Consider the following 6,026-nt stretch of genomic DNA (forward strand, 5'->3'; position numbering starts at 1 on the left):
CATCCCCAACAAGCCTCAACAGCATTTTGAGGGAGAGCTTGACATTTTTCTACTGTTGTTTTTTTTTGTTTGTAGTGAAGTATTTCCTGACACCAAGCTCTAATATGCACACAATTAAAATTCAGCTTTTCCGAGAGAAGGTAATGTGCTGTCTGTAAGCTGAACTGCAGTAAAAAGAAAGTCCTGTGTAACCTAAGTGATTAATTTGTATTGATGCCAGTAAAACATTAATATTTACAAGAGCCCTGCAGTGAGGAAAGAGGCCATTCAGCCCATCAAGTCTGCATTGACCCTCCAAAATGAATCCTACCCAGGACCAAACCTCTTCACCCCTGCATTTCCCAATCTACACAGCCCAAGATCCTATGGGCAATTTACCATGGCCAATCCACCTAACCTGCACATCTTTGGAAATCACAGCACCTGGAGGAAACCCATGCAGCTACAGGGAGAATGTGCAAGCTTCACATAGATGGTTACGCAAGGCTGGAATCAAACTCAGGTACCCAGCGCTGTGAAGCAGTAGTGCTAACCACTGAGCCACCGTGCTGACCTGTACTGGTGGGAAGTGATTTCTACTTTAAACAGATAATAAACTCGAAGTGTGAATCTAGCCCAATTACAAATAAATCTTTCAACTTATTAGTTTGTATACGTTTAAAGTAGGTGCCGTCCAATCCACAAATCATCTTTGGCCTTTTCAGCCTGTGATGAAGATCTGGAGGACATTAAGGAGCAGCTCTGTCCAACAGAAAACCATGCTCTTTTGCCAAAAGGTCAGGCCCGGTTTGGATTGCAACAGACCAGCCAGTCTCCCTTTTCCCCCCAACGTCCAATGTGTCATGCTCATAAGGTCTTATCAGTTTGAAGTTTCCCCGCTCCATGCTATTGAAGATCTCCAAATCCTAAATGTCTAAATACACAGTTCATGGCGTGATGTGTTTTCAGACAGGAACAAGTTCTCCCTACCTGCCTTTTATAGCTGTAATTCAGACTACTGATGCCCAGGCTGGACACTCCTACCCACTCCATCTTGTAATTGTGTCTGCCCAACAATGTGTAAAATTACCCCGTTACGTCCTATCTGCAAAAAAGCAAGACAAATCCAACCAAACTCTTTGCTAGCACATCAGTCTACTTTTCATCATCAGCAAATTGACAGAAGGATCACCAGCAAGGGCATTAAGTAGCAACCTGCTTGAGGCTGGTTGATATGGATTCCTCTCAGCTCAGTTGGCTCCAATGCTGCCTCTTGGAAAACAAAGGGAAAGTGATAGTGACTGCCTTTAACATTGAGGCAACATTTAGCTGAATGTGACATCCAGGAGCCCCAGCCTAACGGGAAATAATCTCCACTAGTTGGAGACATACTTAGCACAAAGGAAGGTGACAGAGGTTGGTGGAGTCCAATCATCTCAGGCACAGATCGTGACTGTGGCAGTTCCTCAAGGTAGATTAGATTCCCTACAGTGTAGAAACAGGGCTTTCGGCCCAACAAGTCCACACTGACCCTCTGAAGAGTAACCCACCCAGACCCATTTCCATCTGACTGATGCACCTCGCACTGTGGGCAATTCAGCATAGCCAATTCACTTAACCTGCGTTGTGGGAGGAAACCGGAACACCTGGAGGAAACCCACGCAGACACGGAGAGAATGTGCAAACTCCACACAGACAGTCACCCGAAGCTGGAATCAAACCTGGGTCCCTGGTGCTGTGAGGCTGCAGCGCTAACCACTGAGCCACCGTGACGCTAGACATATTTTAATCGATATATCTAAGTGTATTGTGACACAACTCTGGAGCAAGTGAGATCTGAACCAGTGGGCATGAGGGACACTACCACTATACCATAGAGGTCTTAAGTTCCAAAAGGTGAATGAATGTCCTTGGCCCAACCATCTTCAGTTCCTTCATCATTGATGTACCCTCCTTCAAAAGGTCAGAAGTGGGGATTTTCTTCTGATGACTGCACGATGTTCAGCCCCATTTGCGATTTCTCAGCTATCTAAGTGCAGAAGGAGACCATTCAACCCATCGTGGCTGCACCATTCTCCAAATCAGCATTTTATTGAGTGCTATTCTCTCAGCCTGCAGACCAACAGATATTTTCCTTTTCAAAGAGAAAAGTAATTCCCTATCAAATGCTTCAATTCAACATGTCTCCACCACATGACTGCAAGTAATATATTTCCAGACCTTAAGCACTCACTGAATGAGAATTTTCTCTTCATATTGCTGCTTTTGCAAACGACTTTAAATCTGAGCTGTCTCATTTTTGATCCATCTGCCTGTCGGGACAGTTTCTCCCTATCCAGACCCCTTGTAATTTTGAATGCTTCTATCAAATCTCCTCAAGGCTTTCTCTTCCCCCAGGATAATAGTCCTAATTCCTTCGAGCTATCTACACCTGTCCAATATCTAGAGTAGAAAGTGAGGTCTGCAGATGCTGGAGATCAAAGTTGAAACTTTATTGCTGGAACAGCACAGCAGGTCAGGCAGCATCCAGGGAACAGGAGATTCGACGTTTCGGGCACATATAAGCGGCAAAGAATAAAGGACGTTCCTGAAGAAGGGCCTGTGCCCGAAACGTCGAATCTCCTGTTCCCTGGATGCTGCCTGACCTGCTGTGCTGTTCCAGCAATAAAGTTTCAACAATATCTAGAGTAGCCCCAAGAGGATCAGGGTTGTTCCTTATTTTACAGAAACTCTTCACTGTGTCATATTGTATTTTACATCAGCAGGTGGGAGACAGAAACATTATTCAAAACCATGGTTTAGACTATAAGCTCCCTGAACAATGAATGGATAAGTGAACACTAACAATGATCCATTTAGATTCACAGACTCAACTGCTCTCCAGGACACAGGAGACAGTTGTGACTGCTGCACTGCACATCAATGTGAATCCTATTTGTTTCGATGTTAGTATGACAGGATTTTTTAAAAAGGCTGTAAAATGGAACTTTTGGATATTTTCAACTGAGGAAGCTTTTGCTCAAATCTTTTTAAAGTGACGCACTGCACGCAACTCACAATATTTTGCTCTGCCTTCTTATGAAACAATAAAGAGGTTATGAAGCGACCTGTGCTGTTTAATTCGGTAATTTTTAACAACAAGGTTTAACTCAGTCACCACATAAGTGGGGTTTTCTAGCAGTTAGGGTGCAGCTATAGTAACTGTAGGTGTATCAGGTCCCCTCTTCCTGCCCTCCTTCCTCAGAGATTACTGGCTGTTCTCCATCTTCTAGTTGCTTTCTCAATTCATCTCTGCAGCACCGTGACACACACGAAAGGAACCAGATTTGTTCAAACACATGAGCTACATCTTGAGAAGCCTAATGTTACTTTAACCCGGTTTTACTCCTGCCCTGGTGCTGATAGGACTGCTGTTTCAGCTCTCCTCTGCCTCAGGGGTAGAGCTCCTCATGGGAGTCAGCAGCCAAAATGGGTCACCCTTGTCTCCCTAGAGATAACCAGTGAGAGCTTGTGGAAGGCAGATATAAGCGGCAAAGAATAAAGGAGACAACACATCTTTCCACTGCTTATAGAGTCATTGATCATTCGGATATTTTGATCCATGGGGAGACTTGGCTGATCTGAGGGATCCTCATTGCCTTGTGGGTCCAGTCGATCACATCTTCAACCTGTGCCAATGAAGTCTACTCTGCAAAACCCACAGCCCTGTGGGTTCATGTCGTCTCTTTCCTGGCAAAGGGGGCCTTGGCAAACAGAGCATTGGCGATCCATGATGGCATTCAGGTGAAAATGAACCTGCAGATGGCACCGAGAGATCTCTGGAAGGAACCGGAGGCAGAGAAATCCGGGTCTATTATCCCTTGTTGGGCCCTGGTGATGTGGTTACCTGGTGAGGCCTGGTTGCAAGGAGCTGCAGAAGTCTGCAATGATCTGATGTGAAAGCCTGACCAGCTTGAGGCCCATACTGCACTCCCATGTTTGGGAAGCTATGTATACCCTGTGCTGGGATTATCACCTCCTTTGAGCTGGGCTTCTCTGACCATCCCAAAAGGCAGCAGGTTGCCACTTCAGTCATTGGCCATTTTTGCTGAGGCAGAGATGGAGACTGATCTCGCGAGCTTCTTGTCAGAGATCTAGGCTTCTGCTGCAGGAAGGTTCCCCCGTGCTGCGGTGCAGGCTGACATTGGGCAAGTTGAGGTGCATCAAGGCACTGAAAGATTACTTCAAAAAGTTGCAACTGTCTCTGAAATAGGTGGTTTAGCGCTGACGGAAATATCCCAGGAGCACATGCCTTTCACATTGGTTAACCACAAGTTTATTGAGTTGTCTTTACTGCATGTCAATTTCAGTAAGCAGCTCTGAGCACCCTGGCAAGATACAGTGAACATGTGCTTTGGCTATTAAAGTGGAATGTAATGTTAAACACATTGGGTCATCTAATATTACAGTTAGTTTCCCTATAGCTGGATGGGAGATTCCCTGTTTGATGAGAAAGCTGCCCTGAGGTGGATGGTCTGCAGCTCCCACCAGCACCGCTTTTTGGGGCATTTAACTCCATAGATGCAGGGAAGCCCCTTCCTTCCCTGTAAAGTTTCCCTGCAGAGTGTTTGAGCAGGGAGAGATTCACACTTCCATTGTTCCTTTAATACTCTGCCCAAAGGTACGTCTGACTCATTGTGACACTGTGGTCGAAAAGTGTGGCGCTGGAAAAGCACAGCAGGTCAAGCAGATCAGAGAGCAGGAGAGTCGACGTTTCTTCGTCATTCCTGATGGAGGAGTTATGCCTGAAACGGTGACTCTCCTGCTCCTCAGATACTGCCTCACCAGCTGTGCTTTTCCAGTGCCATACTTTTCGACTCTGGCTCCTCAGCATCTGCAATCCTCACTTTCTGTCATTGTGACACTACGCCCAGCTCATCAGGAACATGGAATTCTTGTGCTACTGGCACCAATCCGATCCACTCTGGCTGTCCAGTCAACTGAGTCAATTGATCACGTGCTAATTTGGCACCCAACAGGCCAACAAGAAGCTATTCCTGGTATCCAAGACCCCAGGCGGCAAAACCCACTGGATGATCTCTCCTGGCCAATCAGACACCATCAGCTCACATTGCTGGGGAGTGGCCTTACTGCCAGCCCCTCCACTTTAAGCCCCACCCAGTGATTCCCTCCCACCATCATTACCCTAGAAGCCGAATCTTGGGCCTCTGAGGGGATAGCAATGGCAGTGGCCATCACTTCACCAGGAGTTACATGCAACCCCACACCCATGAGTTCCCTTGCCCACTACTGATGGCAGGTAGGGATTTTAAATGGGCATTAACAGCCCACTTAAGGATTTTAATTGGCATTGGGGTGAAAAGATAGTCCATGAGCCTTCTTGCTTTGGATTTAATGAGTCGCAGGGGCCCCAGCAAACACTCTCCCATCTGCTAAATTACCACAGCAGTAAACTTTAGCCAATGTGCCCTTTGATGAATTTTAGCAAAAGGCAGAGGTAAAAACAGTAATTTTTCGAGCTTTTTCCTGACAGACATAGGCACCACGATAAGCCAAGGTCTCCGTTACGTCAAAGGACAAACTCTTGATAAGATCACGTGAAAGGTTTGATAATTCCATTCCTGAAAACCCAACAGTAGCCTGTATTTGTTTGGATGGCATGCGGGCTAAGATATCGGAATACTAGTGACCATGATGTAGACTCATAGAATTGTGCAGCATGGCAAGTGGTCCTTCAACCCATTGTGTCTACACTGGTCCTAACCCTAACACTAACCACAACCCTAACCTTAACCTTAACCGGAACCTTAACCCTAAACCTAACACAAACACTAACCTTAACCCTAATTCTAATCCTAAACCAAACCCTAACTCCAAAACAAATCCTAACCTCAAACTTAACACTGAACCTAAACTTAACACTAACCCTAACCCTGTTGTATCTGCCGTAATTCTATTCTGCGTTTGGCTCATAGCCTTATTACTATGGTATTTCAGGTGATCATTGAAATACTTCCTAAATGTTGTGATAGTTCCCACCTCATCAC

Source organism: Chiloscyllium plagiosum, chromosome 22 (genome assembly GCF_004010195.1).
Source record: "Chiloscyllium plagiosum isolate BGI_BamShark_2017 chromosome 22, ASM401019v2, whole genome shotgun sequence".
NCBI classification, from domain to species: Eukaryota; Metazoa; Chordata; class Chondrichthyes; order Orectolobiformes; family Hemiscylliidae; genus Chiloscyllium; species Chiloscyllium plagiosum.